Genomic DNA, 17,995 nt, shown 5'->3' on the forward strand with positions numbered 1-17,995 from the left:
AACTAAGACCCAATGCAGCCAAAGAAAGGAAGAAATACTTGTTGTTGTTGTTGTTCTTATTCTCAGTCCTGGAGTCCTCTCCGTTTCCCTAGTGCAGGGCAGTTCCACTGACAGCTGAGGAGGAGAGTTTCTCAGCCTTAGAGAGGCATCTGTGTGGACACTGGGAAAGTCAGGCTGGCTGTCACCCCACTGCAGAGGGCTAACTTCTGGGCTCCCCAAGCGAGGCCCTCAGACTCCCCAAAGCCTGGCAGGTTGCTCCCCATTCTGATTCAGCTGCCCTCTCAGGCCACGCCTGGAGCAAGGGCTCCTGTGAGCCCCCCGCATCTTCACATCTCCTCCTGGGCTGGTCTGGCTCAACCCCCACAGGCCCCTTCTCTCGCCCTCTGCCCTGGCCCTCTGTCCTCTGCCTCCCCATCCGCTCCAACATCCCTTTACCTTGCTTGAATCTCAGGCCAAGGCCTGGTGGCACGTCCCGCTCAGTGGCTGGCTCCGCCTTGTCGCCTGCCCTCCAGCAGTGCTGGCCTCCCCAACTCCAGCGCTGTCTTCCCTCACCCAATCCCGGGCACGGCACGGTGCTCCTGGAAAACCCGCCACGGGAGCTGGAAGCTCTTCCCACAGGCCCACCTGAACTGCCCCAGTATCTGCGTCCCTAGGGACAGAGGCAGTGCTAGCCTGTCAGGGAGTCTGCAAATGAATGCTGTCTGCCTGTACTGCCTTTTTACCTTCCCTGCCTGTGAAAACATTCCCTCTGAGGAACAGCCACCCTGTCTCCCAGCCTCCCAAAGCCACCCCTTCCTCCCTGGCCTCTCTTACTCCCCAGGCCACCTTCCACTGAGCCACCTTGCCTGTGACAACCTGGAGTGCTGGCCAGGTGGCAGCCAGAGGGCTTTGCGGCCACTATTCCATTTGACTCATCACGGCCACCTCACTGACAGGGCTCTGGTTAGCCCCTGAGGTCCCCGAGGTTGTCTAGGCCATGCAGTTCCATCTGCAAGTGACCACGAGCTCCCTTCTCAGCTGCACGGCCACACTCACTCTTCTCCCTTCAAATCAACGAGCCAGGAGTTGTTTTATTATCACATTTCCCCCACTAGAGTGGGGCTGGGGAGCTATAGGCTGGACCTCATATTCCTTATCTCAAGGTCACTATCTTTCTCTTGAGTGGGGTGTGCGCTAACCAGGGCACAACTTCACAGGCCATCCCTCAGGGATGACCCAGCCTAGAGCTGCTGCCTCGCAGAACCCAGGGCCTCCCACCAGCCCAGGAGGCAAGTGGCCCAGGAGAAGGGCAGGCACAGTGACAGCAAAGGGAAGGCCTGGGTGTGGGAAGCAGGCATCCCTTTGTGTCAGCAGCCCCTTGCCTCTGAGATGGATGCTCCTTGTCAGGGCTGAGTTGTTAAACCCCACCCTCCCACATCCTGGCTGACCCACCATCTGAACTGCTTTATCCCGCGGTAGCAGAAAGAGGAGCTCGGGAGACAAATGGATACCCCAAACTCACATGTAGGCAGAGGCAAGGTGGATAAATGGGAGAAGGGGACAGAGACAGGCAATGGGGAGCAGTGGGGCCCGGGGTAAACAGGAGACCTCTGGCAGCCTCCACCAGCTGACTGTCATGACAGGAGTGTGTCTGCAACAGGGTTACCAGAAAGTCTAAATTTTTTAAGAGTAGCCAGATATCTGAATTTTTATGTAAACTAATTTTTTTAAAATGTTGGCTTCCCAGGTGGTGCTAGTGGTAAAGAACCCACCTCCTAATGCAGGAGATGTAAGAGAGTGATGAGGATTTGATTACTATCCACTCCAGTACTATTGCCTGGAAAATCCCATGGACAGAGGAGCCTGGTAGGCTACAGTCCATGGGGTCACAAAGAGTCGGACACAACTGAGCAACTTCACTTACTCACTTACTTCAGGAAGATCCCCAGGAGGAGGAAATAGCAACCCACTCCAGTATCTGGCCTGGAGAATCTCGTGGACAGAGGAGACTGGCAGGCTACAGTCCAAAGGGTTGCAAAGAGCTGGACAATGACTGAAGTGACTTAGCACACATGCACCAATTAAAAAGTTGTATACACTGTACAAGACAAACAAATCACCCTCCTGGGGGACCCCAGCCCATAAGGGCACCTGCTGCTACCCTGGCCACCCTGAGCTGGCCAGCACTGAGTGGTGTGGCCGCTCCAAAGCAAATAACCTTTTGCACTGCCTTGGCCTGGCCTGGCTTTTGGTTTTGACTTTGGTGTGAGGTTCAAGGAAGGGCTTCCTTGGCAGTTCAGCTGGTTAAGAATCCGCCCTCAATGCAGGAGATTCCGGTTCTATTCCTGGATGGGGAAGATTCCCTGGAGAAGGGACAGGGTACCCACACCAGTATTCTTGGGCTTCCCTTGTGGCTCAGATGGTAAAGAATACGCCTTCAATGAGAGAGACCTGGGTTCAACCCCTGGGTTGCGAAGATCCCCTGAAGGAGTACATGGCAACCCACTCCAGTATTCTTGGCTGCAGAATTCCCACAGACAGAGGAGCCTGGTGGGGGCTACAGGTCATGGGGTTGCAAAGAGTTGGATAGGACTGAGTGACTAAGCACAGATTAAAGGAAGTGACCATCACACCAAGGAGCAGCAGTAGGGAGTGCTCAGCTCGGAGACTCTCCAGTCTGGCCATCTTTAGCTGGGAAGGGCAGAGGGGTGGCACACGCAACCACCCCAAAGCCTGGCAGAGCCTGAGGTGGAGGAGGGCAGAGAGGCACATTCAAAATTGACTATTGCTTTGATTTCTTTTCATCATGTATATACAAAATGTTAAACACTATAAATGAAAAATGTGAAAAATTTTTATGTTCAACCAAAAATGAGAAAGAAACAGGATTGAGGCCCATCCCTGAGGTGAGGAGAGTTGATCCAACCCCCATTCTAGACGAGTGAGCAGACTGTAGAGAGAAGGGCTGGAGCAAAACAAAGGGGAGACTTTCTGAACGCGAGGCGGGCATGGCAATGAGCACCCTGGGGAGGCGGCGGGGGGTGGCGTTCCTGGGCAAAGGGAAAGGCCAGGGAGGCAGGACCGGGGGAGGGTCCAGCTCCCTGGGTCTGAAGGCCTGAACTTGGCTGGAGGTGAGGAAGGCGGACTTTTCAAGGACCCTGCCAAACTCTGAAAGGGCAGGAGACCACTTTTCAATCTCTTTCCCCAGACCTAAAGAGCAGCTGCATCTTCCCTGTCCTCCTGGCCAGGCTGGACCTCAAGCCCGGGATGGACAGAGAGCAAAGGGCAGAGTGGGCAGGCCCACTCAGTTCCCAAGCAGCAGGAGCCACCCAGAAGTTTCCATTGGTTGGGGGGGTGGGGGGGGGGGGCTGGCTGCCTACCTCTCTTTCTTCTACATATGGCACTTTTATAAAAAGTTGTGAGTCCAAGCATCTGCCCCCTTGGCTACGCATGCGAATTTGGCTGGTGCGAACTCACTTCAGTTGTGTCTGACTCTTTGCGACCCTATGGACTGGAGCCTGCCAGGCTCCTCTGTCCATGGGATTCTCCAGGCAAGAATACTGGAGTGCGCTGCCATTTCCTTCTCCAGGGGATTTTCCCAGCTCAGGGACCAAACCCACATCTCTTATGCCTCCTGCACTGGCAGGTGGTTCTTTACCACTAGGAAGCCCTGCTTCGTGTGTGACCATAGGCAAATCGCTCCACCCATGCGCGCCTCAGCTTTCTCACCTGTTAACAACAGTATCCACCTCACAGGGTTGTTCTGAGGATGGAATGAGCCAATATACATGAGCGCTGAGCGCCCGGCACGTGAGGTGCTTGTTTATTACTGTCATCATCATCGTTGTCATCACCATGTTGTGGGAACTCTCGCCAGGGTCCCCTCCACCGAATGGCGGAGACGGGTGCCTGGGGCCATTCAGGGCTGCTCTCCAGGCTGCCCTGAAGCACTCGGGATGGGGCTGGAAGGGAACGAAGGGGCTGCCTTTGGATCACCTCCTTCGGCCTGCGAGGTGATCAGTAGGGAGACTATAGCGAGACCTCGGCCACCCAGTGGGATGCAAGACCACCGCTCCTGCTGTGAGGGCATGCCAGGGCTCAACAAGGAAGCACATTTTATTCCTGATGACCCAAGGAATGAGCACCACCCAGAACCCGTGGGTGGCTTATTTTGGGGTGCAGAGAAAGGCAGAAACTGCAGAGCCTCATCCCATTTGACAAGGATGAGCCCAGGAGGTAAAACTGGAGGCAGAGCAGATGTTAGAAACACGGGAATGAGTCCAACAGGCCCAGTTTGGAATCCCGGTTGTGCCACCCTCTAGCTGTGTGACCCTTGACAAATTAATGTATAAACCTCTCTGTGCAAAACTATCACTGTTGGATGGGTAGCAGTAACCAGGGGGAGCAGAATCAGGCTGAGTCCTGTGGCCAGGGCTGTTCATCACGTCCTGACCAAGTGCTAAGCACTCACCTACCTTCCCTGACCAGCACCTCAGACTAGGTGAGGTCACTGCTCTGCCTCCCAAGACACCCAGTTGTCTGTCTTGACAGCACTCTGCATGCTGCACTCGTGGCTTAATTGTTTATGATGCAGTGTATATTCCCCACTAGACTGTCAGCTCCAGGAGGACAGGGCCCATGCTCCGTTTTATCCTCCACTGTATCTCTGGAGCCCAGCACATATGTTACACTGAGAAGATGCTCAATAAATATATTGACCTACCTCAGTTCTAATCCTCACAGCTACTAATAGTTAGAACAGTTAAACAGTGCACACTGTTCTAACACAAAGAAAAAAGATTAACATTTGTGTTTGCTCTGGTCATTGGGAAAGAAAGCCTGGCTGAAGACTTTGACCGGGTTCAGAACAGTGACGACAACAATCCCACAGCTCCTGCTGTGGTTCTGCAGGTCACGGTGTAGGTCTGGGGTGCAGGTGCATACCTCTTGCTCGAACAAGCTCTTTAATGGCTCTTTTCACAAGTAAAAGGGTAGGCTCCCAGCCTAGTCTCCGTGTCATCATTTCTCTGCAGTTAAGAATAATGGTACGGAAATGCAAAAGACCCCGATAAGCCACAGCAATCTTGAGAAAGAAGAATGGAGCTGGAAGAATCAACAGTCCTGATTTCAGTCCATACTACAAAGCTACAGTCATCAAGACAGTATGATATTGGCACAAAAACAGAAATATAGACCAATGGAATATAACAGAAAGCCCAGAGATAAACCCACACACCTATGGGCACCTTATCTTTGACAGAGGAGGTAAGACTATACAATGGAGAAAAGATACCTGGGAAAACTGAACAGCCATGTGTAAAAGAATGAAATTAGAACTTCCTAACACCATACACAAAGATAAACTCAAAATGGATTAAAAACCTAAATGCTAAACCCAGAAACTATAAAACTCTTAGAGGAAAACATAGGCAGAAACTTTTTGACATAAATCACAGAAAGATCCTCTATGATCCACTTCCTAGAGTAATGGAAATAAAAATAAAAACAAACAAATGGGACCTAATTAAACTTAAAAGCTTTTGCACAGCAAAGGAAACTATAAACAAGATGAAAAGACAACTCTTAGAATGGGAGAAAATAATTACAAATGAAGCAACTGGCAAAGGATTAATCTCTAAAATATACAAGCAGTTCATGCAGCTCAACATCAGAAATACAAACAACCCAATCAAAAAAATGGGCAGAAGACCTAAACAGACATTTCTCTAAAGAAGACATCCAGATGGCTAGTAAACAGGTGAAAAAATACACATCACTCATCATTAGACAAATGTAAATCAAAACTATAACTAGGTATCACCTCATACCTGTCAAAACGGCGATCATCAAAAAAAATCTACAAACAATAAATGCTTGAGAGGATGTGGAGAAAAGGGAACCCTCCAGCACTGTTGGTGGGAACGTAAATTGATACAGCCACTATGGAGAACACTACGGAGATTTCTTAGGAGTTTTACTCTTAGAAATAAAACTACCATATGACCTAGCAATCCCACTACTGGGCATATACCCATAATTGAAAAAGATACATGTATCCCAGTGTTCATTGCAGCACTATTTACAATAGCTAGAATATGGAAGCAACCTAGATGTCCATTGACAGATGAATGGATAAAGAAGCTGTGGTCTATATATACAATGGAATATTATGCAGCCATAAAAAGGAACAAAAAAAAATTTTTTTTTTTTTTTAAAGGAACAAATTTGAGTTAATTCTAGTGAGGTGGATGAACCTAGAACCTGTTATACAGAGTGAAGTAAGTCAGAAGGAGAAAAACAAATATCATATATTAATGCATATATATGGAATCTAGAAAAATGGTACTGATGAACCTATTTCTCAGACAGGGGCTTCCCTGGTGGCTCAGAGGTTAAAGTGTCTGCCTGGAATACGGGATACCCGGGTTCTATCCCTGGGTCGGGAAGATCCCCTGGAGAAGGAAATGGCAACCCATTTCAGCACTCTTGCCTGGAGAATCCCATGGAGGGAGGAGCCAGGTAGGCTACAGTCCATGGGGTCGCACTTTTCATGGAATCTAGAAAAATGGTACTGATGAACCTATTTCTCAAACACAGAGAACAGACTTATGGATTCAACAGGGCAAGGAGAGAGTGGGAAGAATTGAGAGAGTAGCATTGAAACATATACATTACCATGTGTAAAATTGATGCTTTTAAACTGTGGTGCTGGAGAAGACTCTTGAGAGTCCCTTGGACTGCAAGGAGATGAAACCAGTCAATCCTAAAGGAAATCAACCCTGAATATTCATTGGAAGGACTGATGCTGAAGCTGAAGCTCCAATACTTTGGCCACCTGATGTGAAAAACTGACTCACTGGAAAAGAGCTTGATGCTGGGAAAGATGGAAGGCAGGGGGAGAAGGGGATAACAGAGGATGAGATGGTTAGATGGCATCACTGATTTGATGGACATGAGTTTGAGCAAGCTGTGGGAGTTGGTGAAGGACAGTAAGCCTGGCGTGCTGTAGTCCATGGGGTCACAAAGAGTAAGACACAACTGAGTGACTGAACTGAACTGGCTGGTGTGTAAAAGAAACAGCTAATGGGAGGTCGCTATATAGTGCAGGGAACTCAGCCTGGTGCTCTGTGACAACCTAGAGGGGTGGGATGGAGTGAGAGGTGGAGGGAGGTTCAAGATGGAGAGGACATGTGTATACCTATGGCTGATTCATGTTCATGTATGGCAGAAACCAACACAACATTGTAAAGCAAGTATCCTACAATTAAAAATAAATACATTTATATATATAAAAAAAAAATAATGGAAGTTGGGACTTTTCAGAAGTTCTGGAGGAAAGTGTCCAGGAAAAGTGGTCCCTGGAAAATGGCAGTCAACTAGGCTTGAGGAGACAGACAGCCAAGGAGGTGAGCAGGCAGGGGAAGAGGTCTGGCGCTGTTTTAACTTTGCTCCATTCTGAGCGAGGGGCCCTTTCTCATAGGCCCTCGGTGACCGCCTGTTACACACAACAGCCTTGGCGCGGTGGGGCTCAGGGAATGAGGAAGCCACACCTAGGGCACCCACGCAAAGCGTGGCGGCTGACTCTGGAGCCCAGATGGCCAGCGGGCCTGGTCCCAACTCGGCAATCCCCAGAAAAACTGCAGATGAACGGATAATCTTCAAAGAAAAATAAATGATACTCTCAGAGAGCTTCCACAGGGAGAAAAGCTTTGTGGAAAACGAAGAACTATTGGGGAGAGCATCTCCCCACTTCCACATCTGTGGGATGAGAGCTTGCCCAGCCTAACTGGATTAAACAAGAAAGGAGGGCGGTGTGGCCAGGACATGTAAGTTGCAGCAGCCCTGTCCCTGTTACAGATACGGCAAAGGAGGGCCAAGCAGGTGGGGACTTGCCCAAGGTCACACAGAGGACAGGGAGGGGACAGAGAGTCAGCAGGGGGGCTGTGGCCCAGGACCCTCCCTACTCTCCTGTGGCTCCTCTGAGGAAGGGAGTAGGGACTGAGGGGCCCTGAGCCCCACCGAGGCCAGTTGCTGGTGGCCCCAGACCCTGCCTGGGCCCGCTCCTCCTTCCTTCCACACAGGGGCTCTCCCACCCTCCACCCAGCTCTCCTATCCACACATACCAGCCCCAAATAGAAAAAAAGCCCCCGTTAAGTGCTTATGAGAATAGTTATTTTGTGGAAGAGCCAAGTGACCTGCTCCCGCTCCCCCCTTTCCATCCCTCCAGCCGCCCTCAGTTTGAGCCCAGAAGTAAAACAAAGGCTTTGTTTCTTTATTTTGATTTCCTCTTTAAAATCTCAAACATGCAGGAAACACCCACCCAGCCCCAGATAAGCGGAAAGGAGCCCCGTGGGCGGGCGGGGCGCGCGGGTCACCAAGTCTTAGCACCCCAGGAGCACCAGCAGGGCAAGGGGGTGGGGGGGCTGACTTCCTCTTCCAGAAGAGAATGGGTGTGAGTGAGCGTGTGTGCGGAGCCTAGGCCTTCCTGACTCGACGCCAGGGGAATCTCAACCTGAGGAATGTGGGTGGGGAGGGACCACGCAGAAGACATATCTCGTAGAAGTTATTTTTTTTTAACATATGCCCCCAAGGCTTTGGGACCGCGGTTCCACCCTTTTCCATCATCTCCGGTTACAATAAAGCAGGCATTGAAGGAAGAACATGATGGATGCTATTTTGGGCTGCTGAGCCTCCTTGTGAGAGAATGGTACTCCCCAAAAAAGATGCCTTTGCCTCTGCCTCTCCCTTGGGACCTCCGTTCCCAGTGGAATTAAAATACAAAGGAGTGAGCTTGGGGTCATCTAAAAGGGGGAATTTTCAAGGTGTGTTAAAAGTTCTAAAGGCTAAAAAAGAAGAAAAAACAAACAGAACTGAATTAAAACACATTTTGCCCTTGAAATGAATATATAATGCTTTGGGGAGGCAAGAACCTGTCCCCAGGTCCCCCCAGAATGGTCAGCTCTAAGGGGAAGATGGGTCTCCCCAGCTCCAGCACATCTTCGGCTATCTCCACACAGCACCACGTGCTTACAAATACTTTTACTTTTAATCTGGGTAGTTAGGATTCAAGGGACATCCTAACATAGAGTATATATAGCAGATTCTTAAAAAAAAAATTTTTTTTTTAACTTACAGTTTCTGCCATACATCAACATGAATCAGCCATAGGTATACATATGACCCTCCCTCTAGAACCTCCCTCCCACCTCCCACCCCATCCCATCCGTCTACGTTGTCTCAGAGCACTAGTGTGAGTTACCTGCATCATACAGCAAATTCCCAGTGCCTATCTATTAACATATGGTAATATATATGTTTCCATGCTACTCTTTCCCTTCGTCCTACTCTCTCTTTCCCCCACTGGGTCTACAAGTCTGTTTTCTATATCTGAGTCTCCATTGCTGCCCTGCAAATAGGTTCATCAGTACCATCTTTTTAGATTCTACATATATGCATTAACATGATATTTGTTTTTCTCTTTCTGACTTACTTCTTAGGCTCTAACTTCATCCACCTCATTCATTAGAACTGACTCAAATGCATTCCTTTTTATGGCTGAGTAACATACCATGAGAAGACCATAACTGAAAAAGATGCGTGTATCCCAATGTTCATTGCAGCACTTTTTACAATAGCTAGAACACGGAAGCAACCCAGAGGGCCATCAACAGATGAATGAATAAAGAAGCTGTGGTACATATATATAATGCAATATTACTTAGCAGATTCTTTTTAAACCAAAACTTTTCTTTAAAAAGTAGGCCATCAACATAATATGTATGTGTATTCTTGCATAAACAAATAGTTATCAGCTTTAGAATATACTTAACTGCCTTCATTGGCACAGCTTCTGACCATTTCTATTGCAAGAGAAACTCCAACAAAGCAGATCCTTCTGAGGTCTTTGGGGTCCTAGTCTTTGCCAGCTTCTGCAGCATCTCCATCAAGTCAAGGGAAAGGATGCAGACAGTGTTATCCATTGTTGGTAACTCAGGGACAGAAAACATTTCAACTCATTCTCACCACTTAGTAAAGAAAACCTGGGGACCACCTCAGGTCCCTGTGTTCTATCACAAAACTAATTGAAATCTGTCCCCAGTGGTGACTCCTTGAAAAGCCAATCTGCTTGGGGAATGCAGGGCTTTTCCAGAAGGTTTTAAAATCTTTCCTGCACAGCTTTACAAGTGGTGCTTTGCTAACTCTCTTAACTCAAGCCTAAGTGAAAGTGAAGTCGCTCAGTCGTGTCCAAATCTTTGCGACCCCATGGACACCAGGCTCCTCTGTCCATGGGATTTTCTAGGCAAGGGTACTGGAGTGGGTTGCCATTTCCTTCTCCAGGGAATCTTCCTGACCCAGGGATTGAGCCCACGTCTCCCGCATTGTAGAAAGATGCTTTACCATCTGAGCCATCAGGGAAGTCACTCAAGCCTAAGCTACATGCAAATGGGCCATGTCAGGTTCCAGCTCAGTCAGCCGGGGTGGAAGAAGGAGCCTGCAGAGCTGGGTGAGAAACCATCTCCTGTCATGGAGAGCTGCCCCCTCTGCAGCTGGGACCCTTGGCAGAGAGGAGGACCCAGGACCAGGCACATGGGAGCCTTGTTTCCAGGAAAGGGAGAGCGGCAAGGCTGCGGTGATGTTGTTCAGTCGCTCATTCACGTCCGACTCTTCGTGACCCCATGAACTGCAACACGCCAGGCTTCCTGTCCTTTACTATCTCCCTGAGTTTGCTCAAACTCATGTCTGCTGAGTCTGTGGTACCATCCAACTATCTCATCCTCTGTTGCCCCCTTCTCCTCCTGCCTTCAATCTTTCCCAGCATCAGGCTCTTTTCCCAAGGCCGTGTCAGGGGTTAGAAAGGTACCATATCAGACTCCACCTTCCTTCCTTCAAAGCAGTCCTGCACTTTAGAACATAAAATGCATTTTGCTCAAGGTTTTGAAGATGAGCAGCTTAACAAACTGTTAAGTTTGTTTCATCTAATTAGAATAAGAAAATTGTTTTTTTCCTCTCTTTTCCAAATATTTACATTTACTATCTGAATCACAGTTTGGTTTGGGCAGCTGTGACTACATGATGTGCCACAGTCTGGCCTGAAACCACGATGGTCAAGGCAGGTGTGTATGTGGGTGGAGGAACTTTTTGAAAGAGGTTAAATCCCAAGACGTACACTTATCTCTCCCCAGTGTGAGTTCAGGCAGCAAAAATATCTACTGACAACCTCGATGGAGACCCAGGTGGTTATTCATTAAATTTGTTGGGGACATGGAGCTAAGAGAGCCAAGACGTGGAAACTTGGGAGCGGGGCTCTGAAAGTCAGTCGGAGGCTGAGGGCAGGCCCAGCCAGCCAGGTCTCCTGAGCAGGGACATGCTGAAGCCCTCCAGCATGGAAGGGATCAAGGGCAGACAGAAGGGTCCCATCTGCTCAACTGGGGTATGGATACATGGTGTTTGTTATATATCATCCTTTGTATTTTTATATCTTTGAAAATTACATAATATGTCAAGTGTGCAAATGATGGAGGGCTTCCTGGTTGACCAGAGGATTAATGGAAATTAGGGGAAAACTGCCACCATCTAGGGTCCCTCTGCCTCTCTTGTCAACCAGCCGTACCTGCACCTCCACGGTTGCTGTCGCTTCACAGCATCCCTGTGTGTGAACTGCTCCGTCCTCTCTCCCCATGAGGCCTCCACTCCACTACAGCACTGACTATATCTAGCCAGACCCCCATGAGCCATGCCCCATGAGCACTGAGAGAGAAGGGAGGTGTCATCAGAATGACCAAAGTTATCTATCAGTCCTGGGAGCAGCACTGTGTAATAGGTGGAGCATGCCCTCCGGGACCAAACAGACCTTGGTGAGACTCCTTCCAAGCTCTGCTCCTCTCAGGCCATGGCCATGGGGGTGATTACCACTCTGAGTCCCTGTTCCCACATCTGTAAAGGGCTAACAGCCAAACTGTTGTGAGGCTTAGAGATGGCCAATGCAGAGCCTCTAGTCCAGTCCAGCCCGGAGCGGGGGTGGACATCCAGAGAGACTATCTTCAAGCCACGTCATCTGAGGAGCAGTTGGAGAATGCAGGGCTGCTCACGCTGGAGAAAAGCATGACTGTCAAGGTTCATATGGCACAGATCCAGTGGGACAGGTTAAGGTGAGAAAGGAAAGAACTTTGCAAGGATGAGTGAATCCCCAGTGGGTAAACTGATTTGAGGGGCAGCAACCTCCCTGTCTCTAGAAGGGCCCAGCTAAGATCTGCTCCTCAAAGGCTACACAAATTTTCCCAGCCCATTTGGGCCAAAATGTCTACCACTGAACTATTACTGGCTTAATCTTTACCTTAAAAATTAGCATAGTTTTTAACTTAAAATCCTTCCTTAGCCTTAATCTGAGCAAAATAGCCATTAAAAAAATAGGTTTGATGTCATACCTTTATTTTTAAAATACACATAAATAAGTATATATGTAACTATTAAAATATGTCCTGCCTAAAAACCATTTACCTCACCACTATGAGCAATATGCTCTCCTAGATCTGAATTGAGACTAAATATGCTCCAGGGGCCCCTTCCTGGTCTGTGATTCTGTTATCTAAAGGCTGCCTGAATACTGATAATGCTCTTAGTTCTTATCGCCCTTTCTGGTCTCCCAAGCATGTTCTCATCTGTGTATTTCATCTAATCCCCATGACAACCCTGAGGGCGGGCTAGAGAAGTCACAGATGGAGCCTGAGCCCCTGCAGCACAGGACGCTCCCAAGGCCCTGTGGATAGGGTCAGAGAGGGCCCGAATCAGAGCTCAGGACTCCCATCCCCTGCCACCTCCTTCTATTACCACATGCTGAACAGCCAAATCCCTTCCTGTACTCTCCAAAATCTCATTAGCAACATAACCCACATCCAAATCACAATGTTTTATCCATCTAGGTGGCCAGATGCCAGCTCTGTAGATGAAAATGTGCCCCTCTGAGCAAGTCACCTCATAACCAATGGTAACCCACATTGTCATTTGGCCACCTGGCCATCAGCAGTTTCCACTGACTAAAGCTATCAAAAATACTAAAGGAGGTGGTCCAGTGGCTGAGACTCCGCCCTTCCAACGCAGGGGACCCAAGTTCATTCCCTGGTCAGGGAACTAGATCTCACATGCCACAACTGAGTTCATACACCGCAACTAAAGATCCTGCATGCCACAGCGAAGACCCAACACAGCCAAATAAATAAATATTTTAAAAAACACGAAAGGACAATGATAGGGACATTTAAAAGCTAAATACACACTGCTACTTCATGACCCCTACAATGCGGATGACTGCAGAAAACTGTCTTGGATCATGCCAGTGGGCAACAGACCCTGGGCTCAGTGGTGAGGCTCAGCAGATGGCCGGGGTGGGGAGGTGGAACATGCAGCACCAGCCTCATTATGGCAGCAAGAATGTTACCTGGAAGACTAGAGATGGGCACCAAGGGATGCACAGCAGATGCCAAGGAGTGCAGTGAGGATGTCCCCCTGGCCTTAACAACGTCCTCTGTTGTCTGAAGAGGGGACGGCAGCACTACGCTCTCAGAGTTCCACAAGACAGATCTGCTGGCTGAGGGCATGGACTTCCTCTCATGGCTGAGAATTATGCCTGTCCGGCTCCGCCACGACAGCCTGCTGGCCTGGCTGGGAGGTCAGAGCCTCAGAGCAGGTCCTCAGTGAACAGTAGTGAAGCAGGGGATATAGCCTGGGATCCAGGGCTCATTTTCAGAGATCCACAAATCTCCCAAACTGTATGCCTAACTTCATACATCCAAGCAACGTTTCTCTGGGTGTCTCACTGGCATATTAAAGAAGTAGTGGCCCAAGAAGGTAAAAACCATTGCTCTGAACACTCAGCCTTCTTGGCTGCCTGTGCTATGCAAGAACTTGCTGGAAATGGCACTAATATCCCATCCCTGTACAGAGACAACACCAGGGTTGAGAGCATCTTTGGGAGATCTAAACTCTGCTTAATCCACTATTACTTGGGTTTTGTTATTTGCAGCCAGAAGCATCCTTCTTTTCTCCCATCCCCAGACAAAGGTAACTGTACCTTCTAGCTAGTCAGATACCTGCCCCAGGCCTGGCAGGTGCGAAGCCTTTGGAACTCAATGCACACTTTTTTGGACACTTAAGAACATCCCAACTTTGCACAAGAATGTGTTCCCATATAGTTCACACACGTGTGTTTTGTGAAAACTACATGATATTCATGAGCAGGTATGTTTCCAAGTGCTTCCAGGGAGGCATACTCCTTATGGGGCATTTCATAGGGAGACAGTGATGACACCAGATGTGAAATATAAAATGGAGGTCATATTTCCCCGAGAAGTTACTTGATCCAGCAGGCTGGTCAACTTGTGAATCGCGCTGATATTAAACCCAGACACTCCAGGAACTGGTTCAGTCCATCAGAGCCCAGAAGTCTTCCCTGGTTCCACGTGATCACTCAAGCTCAGGAACCAATCCCAGGGATAATGGACTTGTCTCTCTCTAAAAACTCAGATCAACCGAAAGTGTGAAATACCTGTGGTTAGAGCAGGATACTGGATGCTTGGGGCTAGTGCACTGGGACGACCCAGAGGGATGGTTTGGAGAGGGAGGAGGGAGGAGGGTTCAGGATGGGGAACACATGTATACCTGTGGCGGATTCATTTTGATATTTGGCAAAACTAATACAATTTGTAAAGTTTAAAAATAAAATAAAATTTAAAAAAAGAAAAAAAAAAGTTATACCTGTCACAAAGATATCTTAGGCAAGTGAAAACATAAGTAGTGGCAAACACACAGAGCTGGCAGCCCTGGACAACTGTCACTTGCCTCACCAGTGTTCAGCAGAGGGCCTTGACCGCCCCCCTCCCATAAGGAAACACTGAAGTAGAGGGGTAAGGGGCAGTTTCTGCTAGAGCTCCTGGCTTACACAACACCCACCCCACCCCCATAGAGGCTGGCAGACCCTGTAGCTTGCAAAACTCCAGGGCATCAAAGCTTCAAACCTCCTGACCTATCAGAGAAAGGACAAACTACACCCTAATCCACAGACAGAGAAGCTAACTAGCTGCTAGGAATGAGAAGAGACTGAGGGTCAAAATCGTGACCCAAAACATTTTCAGTCCCCTAGTCAGCAGGGAAATGCAATTTATAGGAAATTGGGAGATTTACAAAAATGTTAGCCAGCTCAAGTTTCTTTCCTGGGAAGAGAAGTAGGAGCAACTCTAAGAATTGTCATGGTGAAAACGCTTTGTTTGCTGCAAAGCCCCTGACACGTGTCAGTTATTAATACCAGCAGCTCACCACCCCACACTTGAACCAAGCAGTGAAAGGCAACGGAGTCAAAGCCTAACACAGGCTGCACCTGGAGCCATGAAGCCAGGGCAGCCAGACCCTCCCCAGAGGGGCTGGAGAGCTGAGGGTCTACATGGACCCTAGATAGGATCTTGGGCAAGTTACTGACTCTTTCTAGCCCCTGTTCCCCATTTGCATGGGGGTAATAAGAAGACCCTTCTGGAGTCTCGTCAAATGATGAGCAAGCATATACACGTCAAGGGCCTGGTCTGTGAAAGCCCTGCTGGCAGCTATTATTACAGTGGAGCTTCAGGGCTTTTTGGTCAGCTTTCTTCATCATTCCTGCTGTGAGGAAGATCACTCTTTTGAGGCTACAGTTCTGAGCCTTGTCAGTTACACTTTCTGGTCAGGTCCAGGACACAGTGTGAGTCTTGGAGGGGCAAGAACCATTCTAGCCCAAAGAGGTTTACTAGGAGTAGGGGCTTGGGGTGGGGGTGGGGGTGGGGGCGGTAAGGAGGGACAATCCCAGAGCTCAGGGATCAGGGCCCACATGAAGTGGCCCTTGTCTGCCTCTCCAGACTGGCCTCTGGCCCCAGCCAGCACAGACCTCAGCTCCAGCCACAGAGTCTATCTGGGTGTCCAGTGCCCATGGTCCGCCAGGCATCACCTCCTTTAGGAGGCCTTCCCTGACCCTCCACGCTGTCTGTTCCCACAGCCCCTGTGCTCCCCTGATCCCAGAACCGATACACAGGGTTCACTTTGCACCCCTACCTTCCCCGCGGCACAGGATCTGGCACTGTGCCCCACACGCAGTGGGCGCCCCTGCAGGTCCCATTCAATGAATGAGCCGGGGCCCCTGGTGGTGGTGACCAGAGCCCCAAGCCCCGTGGCGCCGCAAAAGACTGTTAATGCAGCAGCCTGCTTTTTATCATTCAGACAAATCTGACAACTCTCTCGGCAGATCCCTGCCCTCGTTAACGCCCTTCTAAAAATATAAAGAGCCACCACCAACCCTTCCCCATCCCACTCGAGACCCGCCGCCCACTCCCCGCGGGTTCTCGCCAGAGGAAAAAGGAACCCAAGGGCGGTTACCATGAAAGGGGCTTTTTAGGTGGTGAGCAGGCCCATCTCACTGGGGTCCGGATCGTCGCCGACTTCCCGATCGCACACCGTTACACTGGAGCCTGCGATGGGGGAAAAAGGCCAGTCCCAAAGCGCCGTCCTCCGGCCCGGCCCGGGGCGGCCACACCTCCCGCCCGGAACAAAGCGCCCGGCCGATCCCCTCCCTCCCAGCCAGCCCCGACCTCTCACCGCGCACTCCAGCCCAGCTTGGCTCCGGCCTCAGGCCACCTCCTCCATGCCCGCGCCAACCAGAAGACAGCGCCGCGCCCTCCGGGCCCCGCGGCGCCCGGACTGACGGCTTTGGGCCCGCGGCCTGCCGGCCGCTTCGGCCGGTCCCCGCCCCGGTGCCTCCTTAAAGCGACCGCGCAGCCCGCGCGCGCCCCAGCCTAGCGCCCGGCGAGCCGCGCATTCCTTATATTGCAACAGCGCCTGCTAAAAATAGAGCGCCGCCTCCGTGGGCGCTGGGGGGGCCGGGTCCAGCGCCGCGACCCTGCCACCCCCGCGGGCCCCAGACTCCCAGGACGCGCGGCTCACGAGGTTTGTGCCACCTGCCCCGAGCTCCGGGGACCCAGCAGGGCGCGCGTACCGGGCCTCCCCCGCGGCCCCGCGCACTTACCGGGGTCCGACCACTGGCTCCTGGGAGCTGGCTTTAAGGTGGACGCCGAGTGGGAATTCGCCCGGGCCTCTTTAAGAGCCTCTGCGCTCCAGCCTTTAAATCTCCGCTCCCGCCCGGCCAACTTCGGAGCCTACAGACGCCTCCCCTGTCCTAGGCGATCCCAGGTCGCCACCTTAACCGCATGCCCTTCGAATCCTGGGCCATGTTTCTTCCTAGATCCAGTCTCCAGTGTCGCTTCCCGAAGGCCCTGTCGGTGCCGGTTCTTGAGCCTAAAGTTCGTTCAGAGAGAGGCGACGGACGGGGACAGGCGACACTCGCGATCCATTTCATCTTTTCAGTTCCGCTGACTCCTCTCCATCGGCGTCATTTTCCCCGGCTTTTAAAAACTGAGATATAATTCACACACCAAAAAATTCCAGCTTTTAAAGTGGGCAATACAGTAGTTTTTAATTTATTCACAAAGTTGTACAACCATCACCATTACCTAGTTCCATATCATTTTCATAACACCACCTCCCCTTTAAAAAAAAAGAAGAAGAAAAAAAGAACCCATTTACAGTTACTCCCCATTCCCTCCTCCTACCGGCCGCTGGAAACCACTAATCTACTTTCTGTCTCTATGGATTTGCCTACTCAGGACATTTCATGAAAGTGGAATCATACATGTGGTCTTTTGTGACCCAGCTTCCTTCACTTCACAGGATTTTTTCAAGGTTCATCAACGTTGCAGCATGTAGCAATGCTTCATTCCCTTTTGTGATTGAATATCATTGGGTTGTGTGGACACACTACCTTTTATCTTTGATTAGCTGATGGACAGTTAGACGGTTTGTACTTTGGGGCTATTATGAATAAAACTGCTATGAACATTCATGTACAAGTCTTTGTATGAACTTATGTTTTCATTTCTCTTGGGTATATACCTAGGAGTAGAATTGTGGATCATATGCTATGTTTGACATTTTGAGGAACTCCCAA

The 17,995-nt window shown here is 50.0% G+C and overlaps 1 protein-coding gene across 7 annotated transcripts in view; it reads right to left on the bottom strand.

Annotated features, from left to right (window-relative positions):
* Positions 1–17,155, bottom strand: part of MRAS (muscle RAS oncogene homolog) — a 67,760-nt gene extending 50,605 nt beyond the window's left edge. For 2 of the 7 annotated variants that reach the window (XM_055569563.1, XM_055569566.1), the window contains exons 1-2: positions 16,591–16,801; positions 16,372–16,463 (exon numbers count right to left, since the gene is read on the bottom strand). The gene's annotated coding sequence lies outside the window, so the exon portion shown is untranslated. Of the gene's footprint in view, positions 1–16,371; positions 16,464–16,583; positions 16,802–17,017 lie in introns of those variants that run through there. The other 5 variants (XM_055569564.1, XM_055569567.1, XM_055569565.1 and 2 more) reach the window with 4 other exon arrangements.
* Positions 17,156–17,995: the final 840 nt, after the last annotated feature.

Source organism: Bubalus kerabau, chromosome 2 (genome assembly GCF_029407905.1).
Source record: "Bubalus kerabau isolate K-KA32 ecotype Philippines breed swamp buffalo chromosome 2, PCC_UOA_SB_1v2, whole genome shotgun sequence".
NCBI classification, from domain to species: domain Eukaryota; kingdom Metazoa; phylum Chordata; class Mammalia; order Artiodactyla; family Bovidae; genus Bubalus; species Bubalus kerabau.